Source organism: Astyanax mexicanus, chromosome 9 (assembly GCF_023375975.1).
Source record: "Astyanax mexicanus isolate ESR-SI-001 chromosome 9, AstMex3_surface, whole genome shotgun sequence".
In the NCBI taxonomy this organism is placed as follows: Eukaryota; Metazoa; Chordata; class Actinopteri; order Characiformes; family Acestrorhamphidae; genus Astyanax; species Astyanax mexicanus.
The window spans coordinates 24,233,481-24,257,275 of NC_064416.1; the positions used below are offsets into that span (position 1 = coordinate 24,233,481).

The 23,795-nt window shown below is 39.6% G+C and overlaps 1 long non-coding RNA gene across 1 annotated transcript in view; it reads right to left on the reverse strand.

Moving 5' to 3' along the window:
- Positions 1 to 23,795, reverse strand: part of LOC111194772 (uncharacterized) — a 101,104-nt gene that overhangs the window by 64,164 nt on the left and 13,145 nt on the right. The gene's annotated exons all lie outside the window — the stretch shown is intronic.

Consider the following 23,795-nt stretch of genomic DNA (forward strand, 5'->3'; position numbering starts at 1 on the left):
ACATTCCTTCTCTACTGAAAGGAAGTCTATAAACTGACAATAGGAAAGGAAATGTTGCTAACGTAGCTAAAGAATGCCACTCACCTTCAGGATTCATGTGTGTGGCCTCCTGCATTGAATCTACACAGTGGATATAATTTCTGCCACAGCATGTTGTCAGTTCTAGCCAGATGCTACCGGTCACAATGATTATCACCCATTACACTGTCCACTCTGGGTACTAATGCCTGTTATAACTTTTAGCTGGTCCATATGACTGTAGAAACACAGAGAAACGTTAAGTTCCTGCATAACTTCAGGAATGCAATGGATTATCCATCCATCACTATTATCAGGCCTTGAACTTGATCGTTTACATTTACTTGCCACCTGCACATTGGCCGCGTGCTTGAGAGTTTAACCTCACTCACAAGAGAAAACCTCTCAACTTGTACTGGCGCAAGAGCAAAACAAAACCACCTAAAGTATGTGAGTTTGTAAAGTCACAAAGGTAATTTTAACTTTGTGCAGTGTCCACTAACTTTGTTTTGCAGGAAGCATTCTGAAGCCTTTACCGTATATTGACCTTTTTGCTCCAATCTTAGAGTTAGCATTTAGCCTAGCACAGACACCTGCACATTTTTTTGGCCTTTTTCCTGGCCCATGGCAACATGCAAAGCCTCGGTCACAGGGTCTGGATCACATAGCAGCCTTACGTTGCCTATTTCCAATATGTGGCTGCAATTTGTCACAAGTTATACTAAAAAATACACAGGTGATAATGGTAATGACCGTTTCAGAGAACTGATAACAAAAATAACAATAAGTAACCAGATTTTACTGTGTTGCAATCCTGGATTAAGGATAAGATTTTCAGGTTTTGGAATGAGCCCATTTTATAATCTTCTTCTTCTTATAAGGGATTTGCAATTGAAGAAAAAACAACAACCATTTAAAAAATTCACAGTACGCCAGTTTTATGTACTGGACTTTAATTATTCAAGTTTTACATTCTAGGGCACCTTTAATGTACCTGGGTTTATGTTCTAACAAGAAATCTGCAGAGTCTTATACAAAAATGTTGAGGCATTTATTTTTTTGTTATTATGCTGTAGAACCACCCTTTAGAAGGATTTGGAAATGATGACATCATATTTAGCTTTTAATTGAATTGTCTACCTTTTTTTTAGTATTTATATTTTAAACTATATTTTAGTTGAAACCCCTAATCATTTACCTTTACCTTTATTTCACTTCAGACAGTATGAATCAATGATATTTTATGTTTTGATTTTGGTTAACTTCATTTTATTTGTTAATATACAGCCATTTTTTTTTTCAGACCTGCAACACATTCCGAAAAAGGTGGCTAAATATGCTATTTTGCTGCGTTCTTTAATTCCATTATCTTTTAAATGATTAAGATGCTGTAGTTGGAACCATAGTTTTAGACACATTAAATCGGCAGTTTAGCTTTATGTCTGTCTAATAAAGCTAAATCCATGAGGGTAAAGTGAGCCATGCTTAGATCTTACTTATGTGTGTGTGTGTGTGTGTGTGTGTGTGTGAGGGGGATGTGTGACTGCCAGAGGCTGGGGTTTTTCTGAAAGAGGCCTTGGAAAGTGGTCGCACTAAAAATTTGTCCGCCGCTGGGAGAGGCCGTGTGTGGGGTCAGTCTAAAGCTGGATGCCGCGGGCACCCGGCCAGCCCATAATTCCCGCACAGACGAGAGGAGTGCTAACCTCTGCGCCGGCGGAGCCCACATCACCCGGATTTCATTTCACCCACAGGATTGTCATTTTGATAACAATGAGGAGGAGTGCAGAGAGAGAGGGAAGAGAGAGAGAGACACAGGCCTCCTCTCTCTCCAGCCTTCCTCCTCTCCAGGCATATCTCCATGGAGACCAGCACTAAAAAGCCTCACACAGCACCCAGGGCTCCACCACTACAGTGTGCCCGTTCTCTCTGTCCATGCAGCCACACACTGACCTGTCGGCTTCTATTACTGAAGCCCCAACCAAACCCCACCCCCTAGGTTGTGGAGGTGGTGCAGATTGGGGGTGTATAATATGGTGAAAATCTGAGGTGTGAGAACTCTGAGGTGTTCAGTATCCTGATATTGATATAAAATGTGATAAATTGAGATTATAAATTAATTTGGGCTCCTCTAAGGTCTTTCGGCTGCAATAATTTTCCCCAGGCTAGGAAGTAGTTTGGTGTATATATATGTTCACTGAGATCTTCTACCTCGCTTTACCTTTTTCTTCCTCATTCTACCTCAATGTGCCTCGCTCTGCCTCACTCTACCCCACTGTCTCCATCTGCTGAATTCTACCTCCCTCAACCTCATTCTGCAACAATATACCCCTCTACCTCACCTTCTCCCTCTCTTAATATACCTCACTCTGCTGCATTCTACCCCCTCTACCTTACTCTAACTCACCTTCTCACTCTGCCTCACTTTCTCAATATACCTCACTCTGCTGCACTCTACTCCTTCTACCTTACTCTAACTCACCTTCTCACTCTGCCGCACTCTCTCAATATACCTCACTCTGCTGCATTCTACCCCCTCTACCTTACTCTAACTCACCTTCTCACTCTGTCTCACTCTCTCAATATACCTCACTCTGCTGCATTCTACCCCCTCTACCTTACTCTAACTCACCTTCTCACTCTGTCTCACTCTCTCAATATACCTCAATCTGCTGCATTCTACCCCCTCTACCTTACTCTAACTCACCTTCTCACTCTGCCTCACTCTCTCAATATACCTCACTCTGCTGCACTCTACTCCCTCTACCTTACTCTAACTCACCTTCTCACTCTGCCTCACTCTCTTAATGTACCTCACTCTGCTGCACTCTACCCTCTCTACCTTACTCTAACTCACCTTCTCACTCTGCCTCACTCTCTTAATGTACCTCACTCTGCTGCACTCTACCCTCTCTACCTTACTCTAACTCACCTTCTCCCTCTGCTGCACTCCACCCCCTCTATCTTACTCTAACTCACCTTCTCACTCTGCCTCACCCTCTCAATATACCTCAATCTGCTGCATTCTACCCCCTCTACCTTACTCTAACTCACCTTCTCACTCTGCCTCACTCTCTCAATATACCTCAATCTGCTGCATTCTACCCCCTCTACCTTACTCTAACTCACCTTCTCACTCTGCCTCACTCTCTCAATATACCTCAATCTGCTGCATTCTACCCCCTCTACCTTACTCTTACTAACCCTCAATATATCTCACTCTGCTGCACTCTACCTCATTTAGTCACTCTGCCTCACTCACAATATCCCTCACTCTGCTGCACTGTTCTTCACTTTCTCTCCCCTTCTAACCTCAGTATGCCTCAATTTGCCTCATGCTAATTTACTTTACCTCTCTCTAACTTCCTCCTCTACCTCATTCTACTTCATTCCACCTCCCTCTAGCTCACACTACTTTCCTCTGTCTCCCTCTCCTCACTTTCTTCCTCTGCCTCACTCTAGACTAGTTGTTATGTGAGCTCCCTCTGTTGCACATGACTTACAATATAAATTAAGTTTGCAGTTTGTTATTCTTGTTGTTATTGTAGCTCTTTTGATGTGTTTTTTCCCCTGCCAAAACTTATAACAGAATAACAATTAAAGTATGATTTATCTTACAGCTCAAGTGCAGATCTTGATTCACTCTAACATATGCATTTATTTCTCATTTATCCCCTAATTTACATAATCATTACATCATGTATGTGCTTATTGCATATTCATAAGTGTTTCTTTTAATGTGCTGCAGACAGTAGAATTAATGTCAAAAGTTGAATTAGACTGATAAGATATGACCAATGTGAAAATACTGTGATCAGAGTGAAATTCACACTTTTTGAAACCTATTGAGGAACCTCAGATGATAAATATGCAAATTAAATTCCACTGGGGAAGCATCCCATTTGAATATTAACTTCCAAGGGTATTGTAATGTGGTAAGTAATCAGATTGGGAAAAATGTGCTAAATGTAACTTTGAATTCCCTGCGAGATAAATAAGTACGCAAAGCGTAGAGGGGGGATTTTATTGCCCCTATTAATGACAGTTGGTATTGACTGGGACAAATGGATAATTCACCTAGCAAACACGCGTTAATATCATTTTCCAATTTCCTCCTGTGTGCGTTTGGCAATTATAGTTATTTCTGCAATGCAGGATGAATTCATTATCCATGTCGACTGATAATTCATTCTGCTAGCAGCGGAATGGATATTGTGTCAGGTGGGGGGTCTCTAGGTATTAACAGAGAGAGGAGAAAGCGAAGCCTTATTTAATTGAGAGGACAAATCAATAACTGCTTTGTGGCTTTGTCAGAAAGGCGCTGCGAAATGAGCAGATAATGTAGTGCTGGTCATTCAGCACGGCCTTAGAGGGAGGGACAGGGTGGCTGAGGTCTCAATCTGGGCAGAGGAAACAGAGCAGACTGTGGAACCTTGCTGGAGGGATGTCAGCTTGTTAAAGTTAAGAAAAAGTGAAAGTTCAGCAAAGTTATGAAGTCATGGGACAGCAGCATGTAAATCAAGCATTAAGTGCTATCTCAGGGTACGACTTGAGAACTTGTGAGAGAGGTTGGACATTGGCCAGTGTGCTTATAGAAAGGCAATATAAATTATTATCAGAGTTTGAGTGAGGTGGGGGCCAGATGGATGGGACATTTTATTTCTGAAGTTGTGCTGACATTTAACATTTCTCCATCCACAGTGTCTCGTTTTCCAAGTGTATCTGTTTGTGACTGTGTGAACAGAAAAGTGACTCTCGCCAAAATCACATTCACATTCAGTGCAGGAGGCATCATGCACATATTCCACAGGTCAGTGCAACATTGCTTAGCTTCCATAGGCTAATGGGAGTGCCTATAAATGTAAAAAACAATAGGGTGTTTTCTGTACAGGTTCACGATCCATGACTTTTGACATGTCAGAAAACACCTTATTGTTTTTTTACATTTATAGGCACTCCACAAAAATAGGATTACATATAAAGGTGTTTTAAAGGATTATTTGAAACATGGCATGAAAGACATAATTTAGTGTTAGGGCTGCATCATATTCAAATTATGAACCATCAGATATTGCAATATGTTGCAATAAAATACAAGAATTGTTACTAGTAGCCATTAGAAGTCAATGATCCCGTGTGTCCCAATATTAGTACTGCCTTCTGGAGTAAAATAAATGCTGTTGGGCAGATATGCCCTGCCTCTTGTAGGTGTGTCATGGAAAATGAAAACAGTTTGATTTTTCCTTTAGTGCTAAGTTGCCTAAAAAAACTGTAATATTTAAATAAAATCACCCTACATGTCATAGCACATCCTGCAATTTGACTACTGTGCAAACAATGTATAACTGAAATAGTGCAGGTGGAGGAAAGTAATGATACCTGATAAAACTGATAATACTGACAAATTAATTTTACTGAGTGAAATAATATTAAACTTTGATTCATTTTTCTTTAATGCATTCCAAAAAAAACCCTGCTTTGTCCAGAAGATTTTTTAAATAAACTGGCAAAGTTGATTTTGGATTGGGATTTTTTTTCGCTTATGTGTCAGATACAACATAAATCAGTATCTCATTTACCTTAATGCAGTGAGATTATTATGTTATGGTGGATAAGGCCTGCACTGACAAGTTCTTTAACTTTTAGTAAAGTGGTAAATTGTGTTGTTTCTTTTTATTAATTGTGTAATCTGTGATAATTCTCACATTGCTAGAAATTTACATTGTCTGTGTTACTTTTTTATGCCAGAGGAGGGAAAAATAAACGTCTTAGCTAATAGTGTGTGTGTCTGTGTGTGTGTTTCACATTGCCAAGCAGCGCCATAACATCTTGGGAATATGCAAATTATTGTTTGTTTGTGATTTCAGAAGAGTTTTTAAATTGGGGGAAAATGTGCTGGTGCTGTTCTCGCGGACTTTGTAATTTTGTGTTGTGCTGATAATGAGAGGAGCATCCATCCATCAGTGCCACTCTGAAGTAAATGGATGAATTAAAATCATTCTTTAAAGCACAAATATAAAACATACACTGTGACAGGCCCCCCAAATATGTTCATTCCTCTATATGGTTTTAGACTCAACTTTGAAATGAAATGGGATTTTAATTGAAAACGAGATTATGGCAGTGGGTGGGGGGGAGGCTCTTAGAAGTAGAGTGTGGTGTGGGAGAAGTAGTTATTCCCTCTGTAAAAAAAAAAAAAAAAGCAGTCACAGTTTTGAGTGTGAAAAAAAAGAAACATTCGCAAATGGCTGGAGCGCACATTCAACCCTGCAATTGTGCTGGTGGAAGAGTGTGGTCCTCCTCCGTATTCCCCTTCCAAATCAAGACGCAGGGCTATTAACGTTTGTGTACTTTCATTATGGAAATGGTGTTAACACATGCCCACAGATTGCCACCAGCCATGCTGTAATTTCCTCCCAGTGATCATAATGTGTCCGAATGAGGCGTTTTGATTATGACATGCTAATTACATATTGCCTCTCCTCTCTCCCCCTTTATTCTGCTTTTCCAGCTCCCTCCATCCAGGGATCTTTAATGGTAAGCTTTTATGAGTTGGAAAGGAAGGCGGAGAAAAAAAGAAAGGGGGGTTAGTGGGGGTGGTTTTGTTGGGGAGGGGGGGGGTTGGGGGTATTTGGTAGCAAAAGAACATATCATTGCTCCCTATGTTCCTGACGGCAGTGTGAGGCCCACGCTTCAGCGCTTCCCTTTAAACTTCCCAAATTGCATTTCACAATGAAGAAATACCCAAGCCCTTAACTGCCTGTATTAGATTAGACACCATTAGACGTAATAGAACATTTCTACCCCTGTGATATTTTCATAAGAGTTTGATGCGTTTGATTAATCTGGGCACATTTTATTGCATTAATGATTTTTTTTCCCTTCCCTCTCCCATCTCCACTGTAAGGACGTATGTAAGCTAATGCTGTTTTCTCCCCCCTTCATGTTTTCTCCCCCTCCCCTTTGCTCTGTACACTCTCCCTCCCTCTCTCTCTCTCCCTCTCTCTGTCTCTCCTTGTAGGCTGTTCAAGCCTGTGCAGTTATTGCAATGCATTGTTGATGAGGTGAGTCGCCGTCTTATGTGCTGTAGCTCCTAAAGTCATTGGTAATGGAGTGGAAAGCTTATATTTTGTTTCCTAATGAAGCACGGTGGAGGCGCAGGCTGCTGCAGCTCCAGCTTGCTCTGTAATACCAGACTGCCCCCAGCCATGGTGCACGCTCGCTCACTCGCTGCCTGGGCCGGGCGTGCCAGACAGGACAGCACGGATGGCCACGGATGGCCACGACTGAGCTAGGTCCACCATGGCACCTAAGGCCTACGGAGAGTCCCTCGTAGGCAGACAGATTAACACATTAGCCCTAAATAGGTAAGGCCTATGAACTTCAGCGGGTCAACTGTAAATGTGCGATAGGTCATTTTAAGAAAGTGATGCCTGTCCTAGGTTACCATCGCAACATGGTCTGAAGCTGGCTGAGCTGAGCCTTAAAATATTATTTGCAATTCACAAAATTTCAGGATACTTTTGCAATAAATTGTGAGACAATCTTGGTGATATAACAAAAAAATATATATATATATGTATAATATATATATATATATATATATATATATATATATATATATATATATATATTATACATATATATATATATAATAAATTTAAATGTATAAATTAAAAAATATACTATTGCAACAAAACAGATATTCAAGTTTTATTTAGTATAAACATTTAATACAAACTAATCTGCAAGTCTTCGTCTGTTTTGTAAACAACAGTAACTTACCAAAACTTTACTTTTGTATAAAATAATAATAAGGGTTGTTAAATGAATCTGTTCATTCTAATGAATTAAATCACAGAAAAATATTGCATTACAACTGATAATTGATTTTTAGTGCCCTTTGACCCAGTGCTACAGTTCACTTTAACGTGACTGGGGAAAACAAAGCGAACCTGCATGGGCCCCCCATTGGCCCATGTTCTGACCTTAATAACTAAAAACTAAACAGATGTAGAGACATCACACACATCATATAAAACAGCAGAACTTCAAAAAATAAAAAAATCAGCAATTAATTAATTTCAGAAAACAGCATTAAGTCTAACTTGCTCCATATGTACTGCTATGCTCGGCTATTGGCTAGCAATGAGCTGCCAGCTGCATTCCGGTGTACTGAGGTCAGTAACTAAAGACTTCAGTGAACTATAGACAAATTTCACACATCATATCAAACACCAGAACCTACTAATCTAACCAGCACAGCACCACCCATCTGTTATCAAAAACTAGGCATTAATTCAGCTCTGAAAACTGTTAGCATTGCCAGTTAGCCGCTAGCAATTATGACTAATCCATAACTAATGTGACTAATATGCCTAATTCATAATAAAGGTATATTCATATTAAAGGTGCATCAAACTATAAAAAGCATTTACAGAATCTGTTACTGAATGATGTTCGTTACAGGCCATTTTTAAGCCTATGGTAGTTATATAATAATTTGCTCCTCAGCACTAATAATAATGAAATGATTTTAGCTATGTCTGATCCACTCATGCCAGCACACACACTAACACACTAACTGCAGTGCTGAGAATGACCCATTACCCAAATAATAGCTGCTCTGTGGTGGTCCTGTGGGGTCCTCACCATTGAAGAACAGAGCAAAAGGAGAATAAAAGTATGCAGAGAAACAGTCTGTAATTACAGAACTACAAAGTTCTCATATAAGCTCAGTGTAGCTGAAAAAGGGCTAATGGGTATAGAAACAATTATACGGTCATAATGTTAGGCCGGATTACAACTGCTATTCAAATTGTAGGCCAAGCACCTGAACTGCTACATTTGACCTGGCTTGCTGGTTTGTGTGGAGGTTGCCAGTCTTGCAATTTGCCTCTTCAGTAACTTTGTAACTCAGAAGATCTACATATAAAAATGTACGCAGGATAGAATTAAGCACTTATGATAACTGTGTAATTTTGAAGATGATAAAAGTGGTGACTTTCAAAAAATACCAATACTTTTTTCCAAGAGAAGATACAACAGACTGTATAGACTACTCATTCTTAGTGATCTCCTAAATAAGATTTTTATTTTTAGAAACACTTGCCTATTCTCGCAACAGTTGCTAAAAAGCAATGCACAGTGAGGTTAATTGATGGGGTATAATCTTCCATCACTTTTAAGCCCCACTGCTACACCAAAAAGATGACATTTTCGAGGCGAGAGGCTTGTGTCTGGAGTCAGCCAGTGAGATTGGGAGAGGGAAGCATTTGATCATTATTATCAAGTGCCCTGGGTGTCTGAGAGAAGAGTTATTCTGAGCCCAGCTTCGAGAGCAAGGTCATTTTTAAAACACAATGCTTCTGACACTAACTAGGTCACCACTCTCTCTTTCACATGCTCCCTCTCTCTCTCCAGCTCTTTCTCCCAAAACTAACTGCCTGCCACAGCTGATAATTAAACACACTCAATTATCCCAAATTTAATGGGATTTCAGAGCCAGTGTTGTATTTAAAAGGTAATGAATAATATTTTAATTGCTTACAGTCAGTAAGTGTGTGGAGCCAAGTGTGGTTCTGTGTCTCCACGTGTAATTACTAAGCCATGCTGACTCGATCTGCTATAGATTTTGTGGTGTGTGAGTCCAGGCTTCTACTGTCAATCTAAAATGTTTGTTTTATTCCTAGTTTTTCAAACACTACAGCACAGTTCTTATAAACTGTGCTGTGTTTTGTGTTTGCGTGTGTGTGTGTGTGTGTGTGCGTGCACGCATGTGTTTGGGGTAAGGTGTAGCAACAGGGACGCCCACAACTGAAGTTGTCCTTTCCCTTCTGGAGGTGTGTAATTAATAATTAAGCAACTGCAGTTGTAATGGCTTGACCCCGGTGAACTTTTCATTACTCATGCGACAGAGGCATCACTCAAACTGTAGTGCTTGCCCACATCCCCCTTCCCTTTCTCTCTCCCCCTCTCTCTCTCCCTCTCCCCCTGGCTAGAGAACACCTATTTCAGCATCTATATTCAGCTGACCAGAGGCCTAATAGGGGCCTGGACTGAATTAAAACTCTCGGCTCCGTAGAGAATGGAAAAGCCACTAAATCCCACCGAACACCTTCCTTTAGTAATCCTGTTCGGCCCATACTCTCTGGCCCTGAGATGAAGAGAGGAAAGAAAAGAAAGGGGGAGTGGAAAGAGGTAGAAGAGGAAGGCTGTTTAAATTTTAAGGGAAAAGAAAACAACTAATCTTATTTTAACGATTGTAGCTTTACCCTTGAAAAAACAAGATCTAAAAACATTTTTTAGAACCCATCCTTTAGAGCCTTTAGAGCAATTTTTTTATATTCTATTATTACTCGCCCACTTAGCATCTGCTGTACAACAACCCCTGGACTTTTTTTTGTAGATTTGGCAACTTTTCATACCATTCTAAGCATCATTTTATACAAACCTACAACTACACCCCACAGGGGAGAAATGTCAAACTGCTCAGTTTGCTCTTTCTCGCCCTCTCTTATTATTATTATTATTATTATTATTATTATTATTATTATTATTATTATTAAGAATAATTTAAGTACTAATGTAATATTTCAAAGTCTGTTTTGGGTGTTTATATATTGCTCTAACAGTTTAAGGTATATTCTAAATAAACAATGTACAGTGTTATTTTATGTCATGTCCTGGGATATGTAGTGAAAGGTAATAGGTAATTAAAAAACGTAGATCTATGTTTGAGTTATGATTGAGTTATCTTTTGTAAAGCGCACCTAAAAAGCACTACGTAAGTGTATATTTTTAACTTAGTGCAAAGAAAGGCACTGAAAATATTCTCTGTGGTTATCAACCATATAAGCTCAGTCTCAAAGCTCAGGCTGTAGACAAGGTGGACTGCATTTCTTGGCCTCCATATAAGTTTGTTTTAAAATAAAAAGTTAGTTTTACATAATTATAATTCTTTTCTTTACTCCTAATTTTTAAACATCAAAAGGTACAATGCAACAGGCTCTGTTTACTCCCTTACAAGTTTTGCTCCGCATTTTGACCTTTCTGTTTCACAAAGCCTCTAAGGCTACTAATAAAACCTTCATAGGTCAGTCCTGCCAAGGCTTTGGAATGCAGCTGCTGATGCTGACACACCATAACCTTGTATCTCCATTTTTGACTATTTTAATTATTTTACATATGATAAAACAAGCAGCTTGCATTCCATTTACATCATGTAAAAATTTAAAAATGAATGGGGTAACAAATATGCTCAAAAATGACTTGGAATCTGTTTTTTTTACATAAAAATCTATTAAAAGTTTATTTTATTTTATTATTTCCTTTAAAGTTGCTAGTTTGGAACAAAATGCTACAGATGCACCTGATCAAAGAGAACTGATTGAAAAACACTGTACAATTCCTTATGCTTAGAAAACAGCTTAGAGTTTAGAGTGGGAAAGACTTTCTTTACAGGGCAACAATTGTCTGTAGATATGTACACTCCAAAAAGGAAATCCAACCATAAGACATAAGAAGCTTACTTAATTTTCTCCTCTGTAATTACTGATCACTCTCCTCTCTGATCCACCTTTAATTGGGCCCTAATGATTACATGTATATTTACCACTCAGTGTCTGTATCTGTGATGTTGTGTCTGTAGTATTTGGGAAAGATGAGCCTCAGTGTCCTCCAACAGAGTTTTCATCTCTCTCTCTCTCTCTCTCTCTCTCTCTCTCTCTCTCTCTCTATAAGAGAAACACACACACACTCTTTCGTACATGAGAGGCTGCTGCCATTATGAATACATGCATGTCTTCTGGCCAGATTGCCTGGCTCAGTAGATGGAGGCTCACGCTAGGCTGCGTAGCCTGCGGTGCTGCAGTTTGGGGAGGGTGGGGTGTGAGGGGGGACTCTGGGTAATGATACATTACTCATCTGAATGGCCACAGAAGCCCCCCCCCCCCCCCCCCTGCCCTCCCACCAAAAAAAAAAGAAAAAAGGAACACAGTCCGATTACAAGAAGTCACTCCTGAGTTAATTTAAATGGCCCAGTGCATTATGGCAGGTAGCGGGGATGGAAGTAAAGCAGCCAAAGGCTGTTTCTCTGAGCTTCAATTAGATTAGAGGCTTGATCGCTTGCACTTTTTGCCACTGCTGTTGTTTTTTTCTCCTCACCTGAATCGCTCGCACACTGTTGTTGTGATTGTTGTTGTTCTGTGAGCAGCTCCCAGGCTGTTTTGCTATGCAACATGAATACAATCGCTGTCACGGGCCACTTCTTTCCTTATTTCACTGCAACATATTGAACTGTGTTTTAAGGCACGTTCTGTCATAGGACTCATTCACCTGGATTAAAGGAACAGCTATACACTGCTGCTGTGTTACCAGCAGGCAGCACTCATTATACCCACACCAGCTCGGCCTCTAAAGATGATTACACCAGACCAGAGTGGTGAGTGTAACAACACTCGTGTAAAAAAGTTGTAGGCTTGTGTGTAAGGTATTATACAGGTACATTTTTCTTTACCAAGGCACAAAGCAGGTGTATCTTAAAAGGCACCAACAGTACAACTGTGTACCTTACTGTGATGTTCATTTAAAAATATTGTTTTAAATTAGACACATTTACTACAAGGCCTGAACAGAACAATTTTCTGTACTGTAAAATATTTATAGGTAGTCCAACTTAAAATGAAAAATTACAAGTCAACTTGGTTTTGCCAGAACTAAAAAAAAAACTTACACAGTTTGGTCAACAATACATGTAAGTTGGGTCAAATCTCTTAGGCCTGTTCCAAGCTAAATACCACATGCTGAGCCTAAGTTGTTTTGACCCTGTTTGGTTTAAATCTAGGCCCGATTCTGGCCCAAATGCTTAGCTCACATCTGGGCTGAGTGCTTTATGTGCCTACAATCCTATTTGTCGAGTATAACATGACAGTCAGCCCAAGCCGCTTGTGGCAACACCCTGGTTGCTGAGTATAATATGACAATCAACCCATGCTGCTTTTGTCAACTCTCCGGCTGTCAGCTTTAAACCATATTCTGCCCACTTCCACATGCCCAATACCAAGTCTCATCCATACATTAGACAAACTCACAACTATACTTAATACGTTCTGGGTAAACTTGGTCACTTAAGACATCCTACAACATTAGGAAGGCCCAGTTCCTCCAGAAGCTGAGGCAAGTCTACCTGCCACAACAGCTCCTCTGCTCTGTCTTGTTTTGAAAATCGCATTAAAACAGAAATTCAATACATTTAATGAATTTGATTTATCTCCAGGGCATCAATACTGCTGCTGAATGTGCCATTCATCTGTTACCCACCCTCAAGCCTCACTCAAACTCCTAAAACTGACATCACCTAGTTATGAGCATGCTGACCAATTTTCACTCACAAGATAGCACCTCCTATACAGCTGTGGCTGATCCCAAGCCTTTAATAGCAATTTACATACTGCTATGACATGACATGTATAATGCCAATGTGCATTTATATGATATACCTGTGTGACATGAAAGCATTCACTTCTGTTCATCACCACTGGCTGGCTGTAAATACTTGAAACATTGTACAAAAAGGACAACAACAAAAAATGGTATCTACAGCATAATTAAAACTCAAATAACAGATGGAATGCCCTAAAATTTCTGTACTGCAGGAAATGTTGGTGTCCATCTGAGCATAAAGGTAGTTAGTACTTAGGTTGCTGCTAATGCTAATAGTTTATTAAACACAATATGTGGCAAAATATTTTCTTTTCTTTTGCTTGATGAAGTCACTCTGAATCGTTCAGAACTGGTGACATTGCTTTGTTGTGTTCTTCTATAGATTTAAGACTATTAATGAGGTTTGCATAGCTTGATGATATTAATGTCCTCCTGCGCTAATGTGTTGCTGAGGGAGCGCTAATATAAACCAAATCACTCTTACAGGAGTTCATACTTCAGGGAGATAGGACAGCAGCAGAGGAATGAGTGTTTGCAGTGTCATTAGTCTGAATCACATCCTTTTAATGGAGTCTTTGTTAGCTCATCACCTGCCGTGTGTGTGTGTGTGTGTGTGTATATGTGTGTTTGTGTGCGAGATGCAGCTGCTGTTTACATACCGCTGGCCGTATTTACACAAACTGCTAGCCTTGAGCGTGCCTTTGGCCTGCTCATCAGAGGACCAACGCCCTTCTCCTCCACCGCTATTATTAGTCTAGCCCTCGCATACATAATTAATCAAAATGCAAACAGGTTCCATCCTCAGCCCTAAAGTTGCATCCTCTCTCCTCTCACTGGTATTGCATTTGTTTATCTGGGTCACACACATAAAAGCACTGCTTATGCAGTTTACAGTTCTGGGGATTAGATAAATATTTAGTTAGAATTCTGTGTCTGAATGAACTGTGAACTCATTTTTCCTTTACTTTTGCCATTTAAGCTCTTCAGGTCCAGCAAATAACCGTAAATGATACACAATCCAGTGTACAACATTTTGCAGGGCCTTTACGGAAAACAAATGAACTAAAAACTGAAAAAAGTAATTTTAGTATTGTAAGAAAATAGTATATTGTAAAAGTACATTTAAAAAACATATTGTTTAATAAATAAGGGGTGATTTTTAGGCAAATAATTAATTGGTTACCGGCTTACAGCTGGAAATAGCAATGGAAATAAACTGTGCTTTGGAAATTGATTTTAAACAATGACAAATTACAAAGTCTCTGTCTGTAGTAAAGCAGTATTGAAACAGATTGCGTTACTGCCGTCATTACTGCAGCATGTTAATTTCCCAATGCACAACAGAACAAGACACACAAACTCCTTTAGAGAAATTACAGATGAAGCCAGAGAGCGGTGAGTACTGTTTCCTACACCTTCAAAAGATTCTCGAAAACTGGAGAAAACTGGAATAGGAAGATGTCTAGCTGACCTACATGGCAAAACCTTTAGCTTAGCTTAACACTGGACTAAGTCTCAGTTTCAGCAGTGAAGAGAAGAATTTGAGGTCTGACAGCAGTAATAAAGTCATTGCTAGAGTGCGAAAAAAGAAGCTTGTTTGAGCGATACAGCACTTCTACAGGACATAAAATAGGGGTGATCTAAACCGTTTGAACAATATTGTATATACAATTCATTTCCATTTAGATTACACCACAAGTTAACTTAAAAAAAAAAATCAAAAAGGTTAAAGGCAGCATCTGCTTCTTCCAAAATAGATCTGAAATACTGATTTATCTGACCACACTAATAAGTTAGAGCAAATGTAAAAACATGCATTTTTCATTCTTTCTCAACTTTTCAGTTTTGGGGGTGTAGAAGTTAAAGAGACTCTGCTTCGAGAGCCTGATCTAGCAGCAGATGAATGGCACATGCAGAAAAGAACAAATCAAAGGAGTAGTTTGACTTTGCTTTGGCCTCTTGGAGACTGAAACAGGGTCTGAGTTGCTAACAGCAATGTAGCACACTTTCTCACTTCTGTTGTGCCCTGATGGAAATGTGTGGTTTGTGTTCACACACACGGACGCACGGCTGAAGCTATTTGCACTTTGTCCCTCTGAGAGCGCTGCTCGTTTCAGCACCCTGGACAGCAGCCTCATAAAGCACCCCATAAAGAGTGTGAATGTCAAATATGTGTTCGTGTGTGTGTGTGTGTGTGCGTGTGTGTGTTTGTGTGTAGGCTTGGAAAAGTAAGACTTTTTGTGACAATTTGTGAGCACAGTATTCAAATCAACTACTTTACTACTCTCAAATACTAAGTGCCACAACAAAGCCTTCAAACTTTACGAACAATTTATCAAACATGATCAGTCTTTGTCTCTCTGCCTCTCTCTCTCTATTTCTTCCTCTTAAAACCAGGCCTTCATTCTTCCCTCCTATAGGGCAGCGCGGGGAGGAAGAAGAGAAGAGGCCTCAGCCTGCGCTCTCGGTCAGGATGGCCGATGGCGTCACCCACCCGGGCGCCCCTCTCTGCATACATATCACCCCTCCTGTGCACATCCATCTGTATGGAAATGCAGGCTCCACAGCTGGATTCCCGCAAAAGCCCTGTCCTTTACTAATAGTTATTATCTCAGCGGACTGCTCCTCCGATAGACCCTGCAAAACAAGCACCTCGCATCTTTATGGTAATGCCCCGCTATAGTATGGAAAGCGCCCAAGGCGAAGCGCCAGGGCCCAGACGCTGGATTTCATTACTATAATTCCCATTATCACTGGTTGAGGCTCGTCCTGTGATTGGCACTATTGGCTGACATGCTGGGCTGATGGAGCAGCCTTCTGACTGCTCTCTCTTTCTGTCTCTCTCTTTCTCTCACTCACTTTCTCTGTGTAAAATGAACTCCATGGTGCTCTTTTGAACGAACAAAAGGAATCACTTTCTTAACATAGTGAGATACGTGCTGGATGGATGGTTTGGGTTTCTCTTGATTTAGAAATAAAAATGTCCTCACTTTTATAAATATTATGAGCACCAGTGGAGCTTGGATTTGTTTATATTTGTAATATGTAGCAGAGCAAGTAATCTTTTTAAAGAGGCATTTGTTTGCCTTCAATGATTGATTTTATCAGCATTTTAAGTGTAAATAGAGCCATTAACAGATATCAGCTGCAGACCTGCAGTATTTTATTTTATCTCCTCGACTTGCTTTACATGATAAGAATGGAAGTTGAAAGTTATGTCATGGGGAGGCATTCAAGTCAACTAGAATATTTAAAAGGTTATTCTATACTATTACATATCTGAATATATGTCACTGTACTAAATCTATTTTCTAGATCTAAGTCAAAAAGTCAAAGGGGGCACATTTCATACATTTCACACATTTCATACAAAAAAATCAAAGAGGTCTTTTTTTTTGCAAAAGGGCTGCTCTCTAGTTCTGGGACATTCTTATGCTGTTTTGCAGCACTACTATTTTAAGTGAAACATTCCCAAAATCAAATCCCAAAATGTTCCCAATTCCACTGGCAGAAGAACTTTAGTGACTGAATAGTTGTTCCTTTTATGAATAGTTCTATGAAATTCAAAACAATTTCCCCGAACACACCTTTTCTCATTTTGCCTAAGAGTGATTTTTACACCTGCCTTGTGTGGTCCGGGCCAAAAGAGACCAACCAAAAGAGGTGGTCACAGTATGAAGTCTGTTCTGGGAAACACTGAGCAGTGTTAAAGTAACACTCCTCTGGGAGTAGATTTTTTAGGTTTAGGTAATGGGAAAAATAACCCAGCACTTCATTGCTTTATTGTAATTCTTAGCCAGCATGAAGTTATACTTTGGAGTAAAGAAAATTGTAACTTGCTCTTATGGCCAACAACACTGCGACCAGCACTCAACCAAGGGAAGGTAGCCCTGATGGTGGGTGAGAACTGAAATGACCCATTAAAAAAATGATGCCGTTAGAATTTTTTTTATCTTATTGTTAGTGTATGTTAGTTGTTCAATTTAGGTAAAGTTTACAAAAAATATGGAGTCAACTGTACCCAAAGTGAAAGCAATTCATGCTCCTCAACACCATATTACAGAAGTTACTAACTTTAACTCAAAATAAATTAAGAATCCAACACTCACATTTTTTTAAAGCCATGATGTCACGGTTGTGGTGTTCATCTGTGATAATTACAACAAAAACACAGCTTGCAATACATAGACAACACTGATAACCTCATAGATAGCATTTATAATGGGTTAAACAGAGCTAGTCAAATGGGTAAAGACAGCGTCCGTGTGTGTGTGTGAGTAAGTGAGTGAGTGAGTGTGTGTGTCTGTGTGTGTGTAATTGTGATTGAGGAATGATTGACAGCTGTGGTTGTGTGCGACAGGCCTCCTCCTTCCTCCGCCTGCCCTCACTGTCACACTGCCTTTTAGCACTTTTGTTCACGGCATCCCTCCTGAGAGCAGAAGCCTGCAGTGGCAGATGAGCCCCTGTCTGTGACAAAAGGGTCCCCGTGCCCTACGCTATCGAGCGCCGGAACAGCACCCCCTCTCTCATTTCACACGTAGCTCATACTCTGATGACATTAAAACACACACTACCACGACCTTTTACAAGACTGACCTCCATTCAAGTCCTACCATCTCTCAGCAACAGCCACTCTCTCTCTCTCTCTCTCACTCACACACTCACTCATACACACTCGATGAGATGAAGAGTGCGTTTAGCAGCAGTGCAAGTGTTTGTGTGTGTGTGTGTGTGTGTGTGTGAGAGAGAGAGAGAGAAAGAGAGAGACTGAGAAAGAGCAGGACCCAGGGGCAGGCTTTTAGGAGGCAGATAAACATCAGGCCAGGAGAGAAGTGATGTCTTGTTTACACATTAGCAGGTTGGAGAATCTGCTGCTTTAACTTTCCACACTCTCTCAGCACAGCCCTCGAGAGAGTCCACTAATATCCCCCCTCCTCTACCGCCGTTTCCTTCCAGCTTAGCGCACACACACACAGAGACACACACACACACACAGGTTGTGTGTAAAGAGCCCGGCTTGAGACTTCCATCTGCTTAGATGGAGCTCTGTAGCCCCTAGTCTCCGCTCTGACCTTGACTGAGAGTGCGACGTCTGAAGGGCTGACTGTAAGCCACAGTTGGAGAAGATCTAGTGTGTCACTCTATGACACCATTAGTTAAAAAGAGACATCATTCCCAAAATGATAGATCCAGAGCCGCAGCCTTGAAATTGGCCATTGCCAGTAGACTCAGCCGACTGAGTTTTTTTCTTACTTTCTTGGGAATAAGACTATTAGTATGTAAATCTGTAAAGTCCCCATTATTACACTGACCTTCTTAGCTACCACTCTCATTCTGCCAATCTCTCCTGTCCCTTTTTCCCTGCTACAATCATCCAGGTCTTACATCCACTACACCATTATGCAGCTAACCATATTAAACGTACACAGGCCCCAAAACACCTTTAACAAATTGGAATGAATATACATAAACACTGTGCAGCACACCCTCCTAACCTTATCCTTAAACATGAATATGCATGTTTATGCAAATCTATTTCCCACTCTCTCTCTTTCCCTCTCTCTATCTGAGCCACAGATACACACACACACCCCGCATCCTCCCAACATCCGTCTAATGAGGTGATGACCAACCACTTGTTATAATTGCTTTAGACTACTTTTAATTTTCGAGCTTATTAATCATATGTAGAGTTATTTAAAAATGCATAAATTAATCTTGGATTAAAAAGCCGATCAAAGCCTCAAAACAATTAAAGAGTAAGGTGAGATTTCCCCAGGGCTGGCAGTTTTATTTTAATGGAGTGTTCAGGTGATTATCACACTTTGATGTGCAGCCTGTGATTAATGTAGGGCCACTAAATGAGTTTTTCTTTCCCCCTTTTTTCTCGCAAAGGTAAGCATGAGCCACATAATGACCTCCCAACTTTATGTCTGAATAGCTTCTCTGCTCCTCATTCAAGCAGCAGGTGCTGCCAGGAGTTGTCCTTAATGCCTGTACTGGGCCAGGGGTTCGCAAGAGCCATGCCAAATTTAATTTATTAATAGCACCATTAGCATTACAAGTGAGACATTTCCTTAAAGAAAAAAATTCTGCATATTTTTCCCAAATTTCTGCATAATTATTTAATTAAAATGTAAACAAAGCCATTTATAAAGTCATTTGGTGAAAAAATCTTCATGCTAGAGAATTTTATTTTAGTCAGAATTGTTACATATTGCATGGAGTGTATCTTTTATGACCTTTGTCCTGAAACCAGATTGAACACTGACGAACATGCACATTACTTTGAGTAAGACCTGTTGGATGGGACATTCCATTTCATAAGTTGTCAATACACAGGGTTACAGGTGCACAGGAATACTTCATAGAAAGCATTACCACCCACAGTGGACAGTGCAGTGGGTGGTAATGAATGTACCGGCAGCTTCTGTCTAGATTTGTTAATGCCAACAGACAAGCAACTACTTCTATAGCTTCTGTGAGGCATTGCAAATGTCACATGGGATAAAATTAGTTCAACATCCCATGATATTTGGCATGTCAGTGTATAAACCTCAGACATGTTCAGGTTCACTGGTCATAATTTTTTTAATTGCAGATGTAACATCCCTTGGTTTCTATTAATAAAATTATTTAAAAAATTTCAGTGTTATTTTAGTACAGATAATAAATTATCATCTGAGCCATAATTCAGCTGCTGTTTGAAATCAGGAATTATGCAGAAATGTTATGAACACGTTTATTTATGATTCCGAGTTAAGAAGATAAGAAGAGATTGAAAGCATTCTTGTAAAATCATATGAATCCACTTAAAGCAGTGCATAATATAATATCTCACATGGTAGGTATGATAGTCCTCTGAATGGTTAAGGTCAATGATTAAATATCCTCTCCTCTTCACTCTCTTTATTCTAACCTCTTTATTCTAAAGTTTTTTTTTTAAGGTGAATTTTTGTCTGAACAATTATTGCGATAAACAATATTAATATCATTACAGCATTAAATATCAAAAGGGTTACTTTTTTAAAGTATTAAGACACTGAAAAATAAAATGTTTAAATATTCTATATACATAAAAAATACAAATAATCAAATTAAACAACTTTTATTTGTTTTTAAACAATGGTGAAAATTGACTCATTGGTGCAAATAGGTTTTTTTTTTTGCTAAGTAAAAATAATGGGTAATATTAAGTCCAGCAAAAATAATGGAGGTTTTGTCCATACAGTATATCATATGATAAGTTAAGTATTATCTTAACATACCAGTCTTAACATCTGCTTATGCATCTTTGAATTTTTAAAATGTAATTACTAAAGAATAATTAAGGAATAAATGGAACAATAATAAAAATGTACAAGAGCTAATTCATAAAATCAGGTTTCTGGCTAATTTAGCAATTAACAATTTCCTTAAATCAGAAGCTCTCAATCAGAATGGCCGCTGCCTTTGCCCTGCCTTCTGCCCACCATATTAGATCTTCATTAGTGTCTGATAGAGTCGTGGCTCCGCGACCCCGTGTCACACCAACCAAGACTGACAGGTTCGTTTTAAACCTCGTGCTTCGTTGTGTATCTAATTTTCTGACTTGACATGTAGAATTACCGCACCTGCCAGTCACACGTGGACGCCCCCTAAAACAGGAGCACGTGTTCATGTGACTGACCCCTAAGACCAGAGCCAGGCTGGACCGCACTGTTGCCACTGGCCTCTCTGAAGAGACTTCCAGAGTTTCTCCACAGTGATTCTGAAGGTTCCTCAACACTGCCGTTCACTCCCAGCTCCACTCACCCCGCGCTTCCTCGCTCCTTATTGGCTGGAGGCTAAATGTCAGCTGCCAATCAGCTCCGCATGTAAACGCTTTCCAGCCTATTGACCCGATCTGATTCGCTGATCGTATCTCTCGCCCTCATTTGTAGCAGAGCTGCTGCTCCTCCTCTTCGCGGAGAGGAATCATCTAACCACACCGAGCGGCTGCAGATAGCAGCAGCCCTGCAGACAGCGGCCAGCCGCTCAGCGCCTTTATCAATGGCCAGTAATTAAATTGTCACCGTTTAATTTTCGGGCCACGCTGATTCTTTTGCAGCAATCTGTCCTCAATAAAGACCTAATCGAAATGCTGTTTTCAGCTGAAACAAAAAAGGCTTTAGAGAGACGGACCAAGTGTTGCGAGCTGCTGTTAATCGATAGGGGAGCAAGCGATTGATGTGGCACTAGAATTAAATGTATTGGGGTCATGGTGCTATGTTCCTGATGCCACATACAACAGAACAATTGTTCTCCATAATTGTGTTAGTTAAAGTCTTCTTTTCTATGCTTTCTTGCGCCTCCCATAAATTATAACCAACAAAGCTTAATTTAATATGTTAGAAATTGGCTATTTAAATGCTTACTAATTAAAAAAAAAATATGCAAGGACTGCACGTACAAATATTGAAGATGTGTTGCAGAACCGTTATTTTTTAGATTTGTAATTTAAAGCAAAGCAAGTCTGAAATCGGTCATTTATTTTCCATATAGTGATGCAATATTAAGCACTAAATACATCTCAGGCACACAACGTGCAAAAACAGTCATTTTTAAGTTTTAAGTTTGGTTATGAGTTGCTCTGTTTATGCACACAAAAGATTGTAAAAGGAATACACGTCACTCCAGTGCTAGCAATCTATTGGTTTATAAATGTGAACAGGAAAAATAAGGAAGGATTTCTGTATCAATTTTACTATATGGTTCTGTTTTAGAATATTACAATAATAATAATAATAATATTATTATATGTCAGTGTGTAAATAGAAAAATAAATGGAGTTTATTCTGTGAATCTAAGACATTCATCCCACAGTGTAAATAAGCCTATAAACTTATATGATGGTCTTATTATTCTGGAATATCCTTACAAACATGCAAAAATGTCTTTCAGCAACTTCAGACCCTCATTACTGTCTCCAACATTCAATCAAAGCTCAGCAGGCGATCTAAGCCCATGTAATGGAAACGTCTTCTAGTCTATGGACGCTTAGGTTGTTTACAATAGACCCAAAGATATCCATGCAATTTTACACTTTCTGAAATACAAAAACTAATGGGGAAAAATACTCCGAATTGCTTGACAACAGATCTGACAGTGATGTATGGGCAACAGCAATATGAGGAAGTCAATGTTTGAAACGCTCAACTGCTTCCACTCAGCCATATGAATATTTCAGCGCAGGTGGGTCTAACAACCGAACGGCGTTTTGAACGTTTACGACTGCTAATTATTTCGATTTAAATAGTTTAAATAAATAACATTAATAAGGACTAAACAGCATAGCTTAAATTAATAAAGTCATTGTCGAGAAATAGGTACACACATCGGCTCCATTTATAATTATTTCTTAATTTATAATAATTCAGTTTTGCTAGTTCACACATTATTGAATTCGGCTTAATAGATTAGGTAGTACGCAAAAAAATGTTAAATTAACATTGTAGTATTAAGTTAACCCAGTGTGTGTTATATTTTACACTCACATTGTTCATTAACTCTAACCCTAACCTTAAAGGTTTTAATTCAACACTGGCAAATTCACTGTGTAACAATAGAACGGACCTTTAAATAACTGCATTAAATAACTGAATAGCTTTTGTTTTTTAATAAAATGCTTATTTCTAGCTGAACTAAAAGACTCGGTTACAGTAACAGTGGTGTCGCTTTCCCGACGAATCTCTTCTTGACGGGCGCGTAAAAAAGGATAACAATGCGGCATTCACCTCAGCCCTGAATAATTTACAAGAAGTGAATAATTACAGTCCAAAATGGTAATTATTGTTGGCGCAGAAGAAAGTCTCTTGTCTGTGAAAGTCAATAGCATGGCTGTGGGTCGGATTACAGCTCCAGACTCCATCCCTGCCATCAATATTGCACCAGGCCGCGTCCCAAACCATCTAAAACCATCTGGAGAAGTTTTATTTTGAAGTACGGTCGCTTCAAACAACGCTTTACGGGATAATTTAAGGAGTAGGTATTTTCTAAATAATCAGTGGTTGGTCTAAACCTCTTACGTGCTGTTTATTTAAAAGGGACCCTCGCCACATAAACTGATAATGCCTGAGCTTTAAAGAGCTCCTGAAAGTTTAGCAGGACCCTGAGAGCCGGAGCATCTGCGAGCAAAGCCTCTGGAGACCAGCACCGTTTACCGCCATTAAAATAACAATGTTGCGCTCGCGCACAGAGTGAATATACACACACACACATACACGCTTAGGGCGATTTTTGACTCATTTAACATTTGGTCACATTTAATGTAAAGCGTGGATGTTGTGCTGATTGAAGACGCAGGGTGCCCTCAACCC